At 37.9% G+C, this 15,276-nt stretch overlaps 1 protein-coding gene across 1 annotated transcript in view; it reads right to left on the minus strand.

The window, feature by feature from the left end:
- tnk2b (tyrosine kinase, non-receptor, 2b) overlaps window positions 1–15,276 on the minus strand; it is an 84,440-nt gene that overhangs the window by 47,563 nt on the left and 21,601 nt on the right. The window contains exon 2 of the mRNA XM_051125139.1: window positions 14,766–14,952. The gene's annotated coding sequence lies outside the window, so the exon portion shown is untranslated. The remainder of the gene's footprint in view (window positions 1–14,765; window positions 14,953–15,276) is intronic.

Here is a 15,276-nt window from a genome sequence, read left to right on the forward strand (position 1 = left end):
AAACACACAAAACATGCTGAAAAACCAAAGAATTTGTGGGACCTGTAGGATTTTTCTGAAGAACAGTGGGCAGTTTAACTGTTCATAACAAACAAGGGACTCATGAATGACTATCACTAAACAAAAAAACACAGCTGTGGATCATTCAGGTAACAACACAGCATTAAGAATCAAGTGTATGAAACCTTTGAACGGGGCCAGTCTTTAAATTCAACTATTATTTTCTCTTGAGTTCACATGTAAACATCTTTTATGTGAAATATCTTATTTAGGTCAGTACTAAATTAAAAAAAAAAAAAAAAACAACACATGTTGTATGATCCCTCTTATTTTGGTAAAATAACTAACATTTTGCAGATTCTGCAAGGTGTAAGAAAACGTTTTACCTCAGCCATTAAAGTGTATTCAGCACTTTTACTAAGAACCTACACAGAATGTTATTTGCACAATAATATCCATTATTATATTTTGTTTTTGTCTAATATGCTAATATAAACATGTTTGTAAGGCAAGAATAGGAAGGAATATTAAATTTTTTATAATGGTATATAAGTTTTTACATAGTTACTATCACTAGTCACAAGTGTAGCTGTTAGTCATTAATAACAGTTTCATTGATGATTTTTACAAAAAAAAAACCTGTAACCCAAATATATAGACATTTAATATTAAACATGTATTGGTTATCAGCCAAAACATAAAAATAATTGTCTTATTGGTATCAAACAGAATTTAAGTATTTAATGATTTAGTGCTTATTTGAAACAACCAGCAATAAAATCAACAAAACTCTTTTCTGCATCTTTAACTACATTCATGTAGACACCTTGTTAGTGACTAATTCACAAATTTAAAACTGCTAATGGATTTAAAAAGCAAGTCACTGATTCCAAACAAATAACTAAACAATTCATCAATTTATTAACAGTGACGTAATGGTATTTTTTTTTCCCCAAACAATTCAATGACGATATGGCTTTCCAAAGTTATTTAGTTTACCTCATCTAAGTCAATTCAGACAATTGAAATGAATATATGAATGAATGAATGAATGAATGAATGAAAGAAAGAATGAATGACAGAATGCAAAGAATGAATGAAGTATTCAGCACTTTTACGAAGAACCTACACACAATGTTATTTGCACAATAACGGCCATTAGTATATTTTGTTTTTGTCTAATATGCTAACATAAAAAAAAAACATGTTTGTAAAGCAAGAATAGGAAAGCAACCGATAAAGGTCTTTTTATTTTTTTATAATGGCATACAAGTTTTTACATAGTTATTATCACTAGTCACAAGTGTGTGTGTATTATATTGAAACTGAAAATTTACAACAATAAAAGACAGTACTGATATCATTAAATCAATTCTTTTACTCTGTCTATTCCTGGTCAACCCCCTTCACTTGCAAATTAAAGAACAGAGGCTGTATTAGTGCCAGGTCACTATTCTCATCTGTCTCTTTCAGTGTGTTTCTAAGCTTTGTTTGCATTAGGACTCTCGCTCGGCCTCTGAGCAGATGGCTAAAGCATCAACAGCAATGTCATTAAATCCCACTTCACCCACATACACCCCTCCTCCACTCAAAGTTAGGGGATATTCTCCTGCTGCTAGGCCATAAGCGCACACGTCAACGTGACACATAGACCAGCGTTCACCCCTACACTGTCTTCATTCATAAACAAAATCATGACAGAGGCCCAGTACCATGTTGTTTCGCTATCAATCAACGGGCTGGGTTTAACTAGACTGATTTGGAGTAGCATTTGGCCTATTATTAAACAAAAAGCCTAGTTGTTCAACACCATATTCTTCACCAAACTCTTCACCCAACACCAAAAGCTGCTGTAACAAAGGGAAAAGATGAAAAAAATAGAGCAATGGGAAAGAGAGAAAGTGGGTTTATGTTACAGTCCATCACCATGGTGCTTCTAAAACACTCTCTCAGATCAAGCTTTAAGGCATGGCTATATGATATCCCACATGACCACTCACACAGGTATGGAAAATGGATTTAAAGCCTACAGCCTGACCTGTATACTAAACAGAGACTCTTATAACTTTGTGAAGACTGATACAACATCCACACTAGCGTTGGGCGATATGCTCAATTTTCATATCGTCCTATCATCAGCCTGTGAGATCGCCGATACACGATATTATTGTGCTTATTAATTTAATTATTTACTTACTTAGTTTCATTGCCGGCAAATGAACCAACACCAGCATAGGGCTAAATGCAGTCTAATGTTTTCAGTATGACTTAATTTGTCTTTAACATGATAACAATTTAATAGAAACATTGTAAGTTACTAATGCTTACATTTCCTTAGTTATTCAAAAAGCAGCTACAGAAAACAAGCAAAGAACATTTACGTTATCAAAGGACATCACTGCTAGCCTAGCCTAGTCTAGCACGAGTTTATGCACTTTAAAAAAACACTCCCTGTATCATAAGCAACAGGCGATATCGCCAACTATCGTCGATACACGATACTATCATCTATCGGCACAACCCTAATCCACACTCATATGCAGCCTAGAAATCTGATTTTCAGAGGCTGTAAGTAACAATAGAGAATCATTTTCTGTATGTGCATATGTCATCTTGTGTATTAAAATACAAACATTCAAAATCAAAGAAAGAACTGGTGTTTCTTGATTACTCCTTATCTGCATAAACCACAGAAGGCTATTAGCCAAATAATTTTTTGATAATGCTCAGGGTACAACCATCTATGCACACCTTGGCAACAGAATCACCACTGGCTAGTTTTTACGCCAGTCTTGAGCTGTTGAAACACTGGTGCTTGGCAGATTTGGTGCTTTAGACATCTTTGGTCATTTAATGTTTCTATAAAAAAAATAATAATAATTAAATAAATGAATAAAAAACACGAACAACACCACCACTACCACCAATAATAATTCTAATACTAATAATAATAATAAAAAAAATAAGGCAGCAGCTATTTACACTAAGGCAGCGTGTCAGACAAAGCATATATTTAGCCAGCTGAAAATGGCAGGCGCTCTGCTGTAAATGCCCAGCTATGAGCACAGCGTTTTTTTCTACTGAGACTCCGTGGTTGCTATGATATAAAATACTCTTTAGTAATATGGCAGACGGGTCACAAATGAAATGTTTCTCCAAGCATTATTTTTCATAATAATATGGTAGTCTGGCATTTCCATCAGGTAAAGGCATAAATTTATTATAATATTAACAAATTTAATAATAACTTCTCCAGTGTTGTTCAGTTATAAGTGACAGAGATGAGTGCAGCGTTTTACTCAAAGCTGAGGAAAAAAAAAAAAGTTCAAATAGCAACAGACGCTATTTACACTAAGTGCAAATAGTGATGGATGGTATTCACAATAAGTGCAAATAGCAATGAATTCTACTTACACTAAGTGAAAATAGCCGTATTTTTTAGCAATATGCTATTTACACTAAGCGCAAATAGCTACAGATTCCATTTACCCTGTTAAAATTGCAGGATTTTCTGCTATTAATACTACTTATTGCAAATAGTGGCAGTTATCTGCACCCCAGTATTGTAGCACATTATAAAATCCGGGTATCATTATAAAGTACAAAATAATGGATTTAGTGTAAATTATAATTTTACTTCAAATTATTAAATGAATACCACCTTATTGGGACAATGAAGCCCTCTCTACACCAGATTTTTTTATTTTTAATTTTTACATTTTTTTTATTTCCTTCATTTCTATTCAAAATAAATGCCTTTCCAATGTGACATGGGATCTGAATAGGTCGATTGCATCAAAACGACTACGACATAAGCTTTACCATCTACACCACTAGAGCTGATGCTTGAGAATGGTCTTTTGTGGGGTTGGCTAGCCCAATCACACATTGGTGGGCGGACTTAGCGTAAACAGCCTGTGCCAACAAGCGGGCTATTTGCACTTAGTGTAAATGGACACTTTATAATAATAATTCTACTACAAATAACAATAATGAATAATAATCATGTTGTCTGTGTTTCCCTGAACTTCTTGCTGAAGTGAAAACAGTGACATAATGGTACAGTGATTCTTAAAGGAGAAGTCCACTTCCAAAACAAAGATTCACATATAATGTACTTACCCCTTTGTCATCCAAGATGTTCATGTCTTTCTTTCTTCAGTCGTAAAGAAATTATGTTTTTTGAGGAAAACATTTTAGCATTTTTCTCCATATAATGGACTGCTATGGTGCCCCGATTCTGAACTTCCAAAATGCAGTTTAAATGCGGCTTCAAACGATCCCAAATGCAGTTGTAAACGATCACAGCTGAGAAAGAAGGGTCTTATCTAGCGTAACGATCAGTTGTTTTAATAAAAATAATACATTGTATATACTTTTTAATGCCAAACGCTCCTCTTGTCTTACTCTGCCTGGACCGTTTTTGTTCCCGTTCATGACAGTTAGGGTATGACGAAAAACTCCCATCTCATGTTCTCCCTCAACTTCAAAATCGTCCTATGTCGCGGTTTTACCTTTTTGTTAGGGGGGTTTGATCATCTTTGCATGTTCACTTCGCAAAGACTGGGTCGGTACTTCTGCAGTGATGTAGGATGATTTTGAAATGATTTTTGAAGTTGACAAAGAAAATACAACTGCAATTTTTCCACATACCCTAACTGTCTTGAGTCAGAATACACAGAGTTCAGGGAGAGAAAGGCAAGATGAGCATTTGATATTAAAAAGTATTTAAATTGTATTTTTTTTTAAATGAAATAACTGATCGTTTCGCTAGATAAGACACTTCTTCCTCGGCTGGGATCGTTTGCAAACGCATTTGGGATAGTTTGAAGCCGCATTTAAACTGCCTTTTGGAAGTTCAAAATCAGGGCACCATAGCAGTCCATTATATGGAGAAAAATGCAGAAGTGTTTTCCTCCAAAAAAAAAAAAAAAAACAAATTTCTTTACGACTGAAGAAAGAAAGACATGAACATCTTGGATGACAAGGGGGTGAGTAAAAGGTCTGGAGTTGATTCTAAATGTGTGCCATTTGTAATTGGAAGCTGTTGCTCTTAACCTACATCATGCGGTCAAAAAAGCTCTGCATAAAAGTAAAACAGACAACTGTTAAGCTTCAAAAACAAAAGAAATCATTCAGAGAGATAGCAGGAACATTAGGAGTGGCCAAATCAACAGTGGTACATTCTGAGAGAAGAAAAAAAAAAAAAAAAAAAAACTGGTGAGCTCAGCAACATAAAAAAGCCTGTATGTTCACAAAGGACAACAGTAGTGGATGATTGGATGATCCTCTCCGTGGTAAAGAAAAACTGTTTCATAACATCCATCCAAGTGAAAAGCACTCTCCAGGAGGTAGGCGTGTCATTGTCAAAGTCTACAATCAAGAGAAGATTTCACCAGAGCAAATACAGAGGGTTCACCACAAGTTGCAAACAAGGCCAAATTAGACTTCACCAAAAAAAACAACAATATCTAAAAAAAGCCAGACCACTTCTAGAAAAGCATTCTTTGGATGGATGAAATTAAGATCAACCTATGCCAGAATGATGGAAATAAAAAAAAAAAAGTATGAGGAAGGCTTGGAACAGCTCATGATCCAAAGCATACAACATCATCTGTGAAACATGGTGGAGCAGTGTGATGTCATGAGCATGCATGGCTTCCAGTGGCACTGGGTTAATGGTGTTTATGGATGATGTGACAGACGACAGAAGCAGCCGGATGAATTTTGAAGATTCAGTCAAATGGAGCAAAGTTGATTGGGTGGCACTTCATAATACAAATGGATGATGACCCAAAACATACAGTAAAAGCAACCCAGGAGTTTTTGAAGGTAAAAAAAGTGGAATATTCTGCAATGGCCAAGTCAATCTTCTGATTTCAACTTGATTGAGCATGCATTTCACTTGCTGAAGACAAAACTAAAGGCAGAAAGACCCACAAGCAAACAGCAACTGAAGTCAGCTGCAGTAAAGGCCTGGCAAAGCACCACAAAGGAAGAAATCCAGTCTCTGGTGATGTTCATGAGTTCCAGACTGAAGGCAGTCATTGCCTGCAAAGGATTCTTAACGGAATATTATAAACATTTTGTTTATAATTACAGTTATTTGTCCAATTACCTTTGAGCCCCTTAAAATGGGTAAAAAAACAATTAAAAATTATGAAAATTGTGTCAGTGTCCAAATATATATGGACCTGTAGCGCATCAGTTCTACATGGTAAGACTATCTTGCTCTCACTCTTGTTGCATGTGTGACAGAAACACTGAGCTCTCGCAGCTAAGTGACGGTGAGATGGGCGCCTTCACACTAGAGTTCATGGTGAGTCAAATACACTGTGCATCCATTGAGCTGAATTCAAATTCATTTTAAGTGCGATTTAAAGACGGAGAGCAAAACTCATGCGCACAGTCCAAAATGAGTGAAGCTAACAATTTATTAGCAAATGACCAATGATAGACATTAACTGGTCATCTAGAACAGGGGTTTTCAAACTTTTTGGAGCCAGGGACTCCTTACAGGGGAGAGGATTTTCCAAGGACCCCCTCATAATTCTAACAGTGTTTAAGGCAAATGTTTAATGTGGGTGGGAATAATAAACATGATATGATTGTTTTATTGGTGCAAATGCTCCCCATTGCATATGTCCTTTTACAGCAAAATATAATTAAATTTACCAGAAAGTTGCACCAGGTCGGGGGGAAAAAAAAAGAAAAAAAAAAAAAAGTTGCACGGAAGTCGCATTTTCCTATAATGTCAATAGTAACAGACCTAAATTAAACTAATGTTAGGAAACTTGACAAACACTAACTGGTATTTTATTTCTCCTCACTCAAAATCGTTTAAGTTTAGCGGCATTCAAAACAGAACAGAAATAAATGCATATATACTGGGGGTGTAACGGTTCACAAAGTCACGGTTCAGTTCAAGAGGCCTACTTCACAGTGGTGTCACAGTTTTGTTGTTGTCAATTCAATCAAGTGACACCGGATTGCTGTTAATTCGAAAGTGAAAGTAAAATGTGCACAGGCATTTACAAGCTATTTAAAAGCGAATAAAAGCGAATCTCTCATTCGGCATGAATCGTTAGTCGTGGTGTGGTTGCTAAACTACAATTTATTATATAAAGAAGTTCTCTCATATCCGAATATCTGCTTACAGCATCCTTCACATATGCTAAAAAGTGTTTGGAAAAACACCATGGCATCGCAATGCTCACACTGACCGGCAAAACCTACATACTGTACAACAGACAAGTTAAATTGAGACAACTAAACATACAAAAAAATATATAAAGCAGAGTAATATTCTATATTCTAGAACTAAAATATTCTTTTAAGATTATAATATTTTGCACACTTTGTGTACCTTCAGGAATTACTACAGTAATATCTAAGCACACAACTGAAAATAATAAACTCACATCCTGCCCAACCAGCATTTTACAGAGTTTTTCAGTTATATTCCACTGGTAATCCCAATCAGGATTTATAAAAAATAATAATAATAATTCCCTGTGGCTGTTAAAAGGAGAAGGAGAGCCATGTTTGGCGGTAAATTTACTCATAACACTTCTTCCTCTCAAGTGTACCATCCTAAGAAATAGACAGAATCACAGAATGCATGGAGTTAGCTTATAATGTACACAAAGGAGCAGCTTGTGTTTTTAAAGACATGCATTTTTACATGGTTGGTCTAGTAATGAATGTGTCAGATATGTGTTGGACATTTAATGCCTTTTTCAGCAACTTGCATCAAGCACTTCATTGTAATGTTTGCATACTATGCATCATGGTAGTGCCATTCGAAAAAATTTTGAGGCTTGGGTACTATAGTACTACTAGAGTCTTCAGTTTTACCAAAATCTACTACCCTATTTAAGCAAGACCACACAAGCAAGAGGTCTGCTATAACGTTGTACTAATATCTGCATGGCAGTGATTATTCATAATTCCAGTCACACACAAACCCCAACCCATAGTAATTTTATTGGTCAACTTAACATGCAGTCACTCGTCAAGAAAAGTTCAGACTTTTCATCCAAACCATGGATGAATCTGATGCAACAAACAGTAAAGCTATATGTTGGTGCTACCAACACTACACTGTAAATTATTTTTGTTATTTTTATTGTTAAGTTTTTTGTTCCTTGCGGTATACAGGGTGTTACTAGTTTTTACAGTATTGTAAGTGATGAATCTAGTGATTAATTTTTAGTGATGAATCTTAGGTTTTATGCAAACCAAAAAATAAACAACATGCATTAATATTAGTTTAGAACAGTGGTTCTCAACCTTTTTTAGGCCAGTACCCCCCCTCCATATTCCAGGTCCCTTAGCACTCTTCTAAATGTGGAAAAGTGGAAACACAAGCTTGTGCAAAGTTCACTGCGTTCCAAAGTTCAAATCTGGTGAACTTTGACCTGCAAATTCATATGTTAAACCGTGTAAATTCATATGTTAAACCACTCACTCTATCCCTCTGCTAGTAAACCCAGAATTTGTCCCTCACTTAAAACTCTTTTGGCATGGTCAATGGCTATTTAAACAATAAATACTGTTTTGTGCTTCTTTAATGTGTTGTGACAGATCACTGTAACGCCTCAGTTCAAGTGGCACGTGAACCAATTATCTCTTTCTCTTTACTAGTTATCCACGTTATTTTTCACGTAAGAGAAGGTGGCGGCTATTTGTAAATTTTAAGGGTCTGACTTCCGCGTCTTGCTATTTTTAGCTGTGCAAAACAGCTCATTTTGCTGTTTGATATTGGTGTGTCTTACCATGTTATTTTAATGTATTATAAACACACTGGATTGTAGTGTAAACAGTTTTACCGTTTACTGCATGTTGTTATTAGGGCCTTCAATTCAGGCATACAATGTCCGATCTTCACCAAAATTCACTGTCCTGAACACATGCCCATGCCCATATTCCGTTATAGCCATAGTGCCACCTGCTGGCAACAGGAAATGGCATGTTTTACGCTGTAACAAACTCATAGAGATTTAATGACATCAATATCATATTTGGTTAGTCTACCCTAAAGGCCTTTGCAATGTTCAGTTGCAAAGATCTTGAGTTTTCGTTAAAGGGTGTGTCTGTGGCGGCCTGACAAAGTTTGATGCATCGCCACGGGAACAGGTGTTGTTAGATAAGATAAGATAAGAGCCCTGGCCTGAACATATCTAAAGGCCAAAATTCTGTTATAATCACCTGCTGGCAACAGGAAATTACTTGTTTTACACTAACTTAAACATGCAATGCCCAATCTGCACCAAACTTCATATGTTTGGTGAGAGTCCTGGCCTGAAGACATCTAAATATTCAGTTATAATCATAGCGCCACCTGTTGGCAACAGGATATGTCATGCTTTGCACTAACTCAAACATACCATGTTCAATCTGCACCACAATTCATACATTTGATAAAAGTGCTGGCCTGAAGACATCTGCATGCCAGTATCCATTTATAGTCATAGCGCCACTGCCTGGTAGCAGGAAATTTGGCACATATAAACAGTGCTTGCAGCTTTAATTCTTCTCATTTTCCTATAGCTGCTAAATGAACCAGAAGTCTCGCCCATAGGCTTACTTCCTTATTGAAGAATAAGATGGATTGCACAAAATAAACATGAATGAACATCAGAAGGTATCCCGTTTCAAACCATGGAAATACTTCAACACACACCATTTTTTAAGTTTAATTCCACTAACATTAATCTACTCTCATTTCTGGTTTGTTTGTCAGACAAAAATGGCAGATTTGGCATTATGATTGGTCAGATCACCTGTCAATCAAACTCCTGGTGAAGGGTCAATAGCACTGTTTTTGGCATCCAGTTGGTCTTACTGCAAGAGCATAGTGACGACCACAGCAACGGTTTTTATACTTTTCCTCGTTAAATAAGAAATCAACAGACACTACAATGGGAGGGTGCTATACATGTAGAGATGCTGATTTAAGAAAAATTTGGAGTGGTCAGCTGATTTTTTCCAGAGCTGTATAATAAAGGTTGGTGCTGTTTAATTTGCACTTCTCTGGTGGCATGTTTTGACTGTCTATTTGTGGATAAGCTGCAACATGTAAATATGTCAAATGTGTGTGTTAGATTTTTTAATTGAGCTGATATTGTTTTTTAAAATCCCACCATCAATGTTTTAAAATGTTTAAAACAGTCTATGCTTTTTTCAGTTGATGCAAGAACAAAACAGTACACACCTCTATGTAAACTTCAACATTGTATAATGCATTAAGGCGGCTTTCACACCGAACGCGGAAAGCACTGCGCTGGCCGCTGGGTTCAGTACAGCCCTTCAGAGCGCAGCAGCAAAAGTTTATTTGAACAACTTATTTGAACTTTGTCCGCGGCATGCGCTTTGGTCGAGGCAGAAACAAGCCCGCGGCAGTAGCAATTGAAACGAATGGGTTTCATAGCACAGCACTTTCCACATTCTGCGTGAAAGCCGCTTCATGCGCCATCCTTTATCGTTACTCCAACTAATGAGACGGAGAGACAGTGAAACTGCATCAATCACAAACTGTCAGACTACAGTGGGTCCACAGCTGAACAACAGAACTACAGAAGCGTGATTTAGCCGGTTAGCAGGACATGTGGAGGGTTGTTACACAACATAACATACACAACTACGTATTTTGAACGATCGCTAGAAAATACAATCTTTGTAGATTAATCTTTTGGAAGTGAATATAAAACAATTTTACTCACAGCGTAGGATACAGCGTCTTCTGTATAATGTATGTGTAAATTTCCATGTGACGTAAACCACATGGAAATTTTACTGTTTGTGGGCGGGCAAGTTTGCAACATAGAACGTGGGCAGACATTATGCAAATGGGTTACTTCGGGACGTATGGCCGTAACAGAAAAAGATTTGAATTCCTGATGACTCGATCAGGCAAATGTGAGCCGACTCTTTTTTTTGATAGACAATAACTTGATTTATCGTGCACTGTCGGCTTCACAACTTTTGCAGATAGTTTATGTTCACATACAGCTACATGACACACTACATGAAAGATCATATTTGAAAAGGCATAATAGAATCACTTTAAAAGGCACCTAGGGAAAGAAAAAAAATAAAAATAAAATAAAAAAAATCACTGCAACCTAGCATAGTCCTAACATGGTCCATTACTCCTACTTCCCAGAAAGCTTTACAGTTACCTTTAGCCACAGACAGAGCTGCATGGGGTGAGAATCCAGGATAAATACACACGTTGTGAGTGTGTGTGCAAGCTGGCTAATCTCTGCTTTTGTGGCATCTTTCTAGGAAGCCCCATGCAGCCATGTGAGCCAGACTGGCATCAAGGCAGTTTGTGTGTGTGTGTGTGTGTGTGTGTTTGACAGGTGTGGTTTAAGAGTGGATACGAGGCGAGAGGATTACTGATCTCTAGTGAAGAGTGAAGGGGACAGAGTGACCCAGGTGTATCCTGGGGTCATCAGAAAAATCCACTGAGGCTGGAGTGATGGCACCCAGCTGTTTCATGCTTGAGGGCAGAGAGAAAGAAATGGCTGACTGACTGTAAGCAGTATGCTACAAATGACAGATAAATGAGACTTCTATGGGGTGATCTGCACTGATCAGAAAGTAGTTACTATAACAAATGAATTTTGAGCTTAAATAAAGAAAAAAAGCAGTATTTTAAAATGCTACTTAAAAGTAATTGTTTATTCTATTGTAAATGTTTAGTCATAGTCCGGATCCCTGCAACACCCTTTGTTCCTGACCTGAGAAAGGTTGTCTGGCCTAACATTAGTGACTAACAGGAATGAAAAACCTGCAAAGAATGCCTTATGTCGGCAGGGTAACATACTAACTACTTCCAGCTTGTATAACTGTGGTTGTTCATACAAACTCATTCTCAATATTGAGAGCTGAGAGATTTTTAATTTAGCTGAGAGATATTTTAGGGATTCATGTCAGCAATAGAATGTGAAAGTCAATCTCTTTTAAAGCCAAACTGCTTTTGGCACTACAAATAGGACTGATAACTACACTGTGAACATCTGTATTGTAAACCGCTCTAGAAATACTTGACCTGAAAATACAATACAGTTTGACTGTAGCCTCTGATTTGTGCAGTTGTTAATGACTGCTGCAGTCCAGACAACTGCCACCGGAGGCAGCAAAGCACAATGGAACAAGGATAAAGCAAGCAAAAAGAAAAACCCTGGGCTGTGAAAAGTTTTACAGGAAGTTAAGGGACTGAAAACTGTCAGACTTTTTCCAGACACTTCTCACTTGGTGACTTGGTGCACTTTGCTATACTGAAAAAAATAAAGGTTATACAGTTCAAATTTGGCCAATTTCATCACAAAATATAACTATGCTGTTTGACACAGAATAAACATATATATATACACTCACACCTGTGAAACACAATCACATCTAAGCCTGTTTGTCCTAAAGTTGGGTGTCAACCAGGCACATCTGATCACTGGAGACTGGCATTCTAAAAATAGATTCTCAGTAAGACTAAGCATTAGAGTGTGTTGCATTAAAATCTAATTTCAAGCAAAACAAGGTTGTTGAAGTAGATGCATAATATGCATATTTTTGACTGTTGAAGTTCACAGGCAAAAGCAGCACTGCAAATATGCATGAGTGTTAAACACACAAGGATGAGCTCATGGGCTCTGTTTACTTAACTGAGTTAAACCAGGTCCTTGGAGACACACCAAGCCAGGTGAGCAGACAGTCAGCTGACAGGAAGTGAGGGTGATAGAGACACAAAAGGAGACCGACGCTAAATAAAGGTTGAACACAAGATTTTCAAGAGGAAAGTGACTGAAAAGTAATTTGAGTGTTTTTTTTTTTACTGTATGCTTTCTGCAACAGTGATTTTGTCGGTGGTGCATAAGCAGGCAAGAGCACAGCTTTTATGAATGGATTTTTGACCTCGTGGGTGGCTATTATTGGCATGCCACACTATATACAAAGTGACTGTGTATGTGTGGGTGTGCGTGTGTTTCTCTGAAAACTGAGGTGTTCTCTGTAAAAGACCTGGCCTATTGCATCATCTTCTGCTCTGTATTATATGACACACAGTGGATAAACTTGTCATTCTGTAACCTGCTCCCTCCTTCTGACATGATGCTGAACTACACATTGCAAAGAAGTGTGAGGTATTAAACATCTCAGCCCAGTTTTAAAATCTTCTGGCTGGTGTCCTCTGTCTTCATCCCACAGTCTGCCAAGGACCACATTAGAAGCACCCCAGGAAGCCTTGTCACCACTGACATATGTCCTTGAGGTGCGGGCACTGTAAGGCGATGCTGGTCCATTTGAAGAAGTGGACAGAGAAACGGAGAGGGGGGTAGACACGAGTGACACACAGGAAGTGACAGATAGAGGGGTTAAAATAACATTGTGCTCTAAGATCCTTCCTCGTACCTCTACGAAGAGCCCCCAGAGTTGTCGGTCTTGGCTCTCCAGTCTCTCCAGGCATTTGCGACACCACTCCACAAGAAGCATGCTCGCAGCTATTTCAGCACACACAGACATACACTTCCTATGAGGTAAAAATAGCCACACTTCCCCTGGTGGGAGCTAAACCCCCCAATCTCTGCAAGCCTCCCTTCTGTTCTGACAAACGCTCATACACGTATTCTTATCAACAGTCAGAGCTGGTGTGAACGTGACTGATTGTGTTTACCACCTTGTTAAAAATCAGAGTTGAAAGCTGAAAGCCTGACAAAAGATTTGGATACACAATTTCAATAAAAAGCTTTAAGAAACAAATGGCACACACACACACAAAGGCATTTTTAAGCAGGTGCACTGTATTGTCAGAACTGCTCCACCTCTAGATAAAAATCTAAAAGTGTCGGTAATGAACTCTTTAAAACCCTGTTCTAATTATAGAGCCGTTTGACTAAGATGGGAGCTGTGCAGGGTAGATAAGCGTACAGTAATTACATTCAGCCTGAGATTATTTCCTCCCAACACACAGTGCTGAATGCACACACAGATGTTTTCACTGACTGAAAAACCTTTGCACCATGCCGACGTGCCAGGCACTCAGACGGTCACACACATAAATGCGCAGAGCTTATCTCAGCCCAAAACAGCACTGTGCAGTCTTTGTGGTGTGTTTTGAGAAAAAATAACTCATCAGTCAGATATTTGGGACTGACGTGTTTGCCTCCTGTTTATGAAGGAAACAGATTACCACAGTGTTATTTGTATGACACACAGTCACCATTATGGCTTACAATTATATGACAAGCACATGTTTTATCATAATGTTATTTAGCATAGTACATCCAAATCAGGTAACAGATACGAATCTCGAAGCAACTACAGGGGGGCTACGCCGGGAGGCAGGTCAAGGCTGTGGACCACACAGAGGGTGCTTGATTATGGATACGGACGAACAGAGTCAAATAACGGAGTTCCAGGCACTGGAGTGCACAGAGTAATAAGATACAGAGCGCTCACCTTTATTGTCCATTTGACCCTCCACACAGCTAATGATGGATGGGACAAGGGTAGAGAGCCGTGTGGCATGTGTGCAGTGCAGTGATACATTTGCAAGAACACACACGCATAGACACACAATAGTGCCTGCTGCAAATGCCCGCTCTCTCATAGCTGAACTCAACTTCCAACTTTCATTCAAAAACATAATAATCGCTACAAAAAAACAAACAAACATTCCCCTATACAAAAAGACACGCTTCTACTCGTTTTCAGGTACTAACACACCTTCATGATGACATTAGCACAACGCAGTATGAACTTACCGGCTGTCTGATCCGTAGGAGGACTGTTGGTCACTTTAGTTTTATGGCCAGTGTGTGTGTGTGTGCGTTGCACAGCAAAGGTTCACACACAGCATGCAGGCAGTCTGTCTGTGCAGTGGCTGACTTCACAAGCTGCTAAGTCCATCACACCATCGTGCACATCTCCATCCATTGGGATCCACAGCAACTGTAAAAAAAATATATATATATATAACGTAACTGTGTCATTCTTTATGCACTCTGTAACATTTGACAGATTTGATTGGATTATCTAAATAAATAAAAATATTCCATTTTGCATGAATTTTCCCATTTATATAGTTTATGGAGGTTGCATCTAAAATAGGATTCATCACTTTTGCCTACATGCTGAAAAGTCAAGTTTTAACACTAGATTGAAGTACAGTTGCAGACAGCTCAGTGGAGCTTAAAACACTGCAGCCCTTTCTCCAGAAGTCACCGGCCACCACCCTGAATGCCTTGAACATTGCTGTATGTATTACATGTATTT

Source organism: Labeo rohita, chromosome 2 (assembly GCF_022985175.1).
Source record: "Labeo rohita strain BAU-BD-2019 chromosome 2, IGBB_LRoh.1.0, whole genome shotgun sequence".
Taxonomy (NCBI): domain Eukaryota; kingdom Metazoa; phylum Chordata; class Actinopteri; order Cypriniformes; family Cyprinidae; genus Labeo; species Labeo rohita.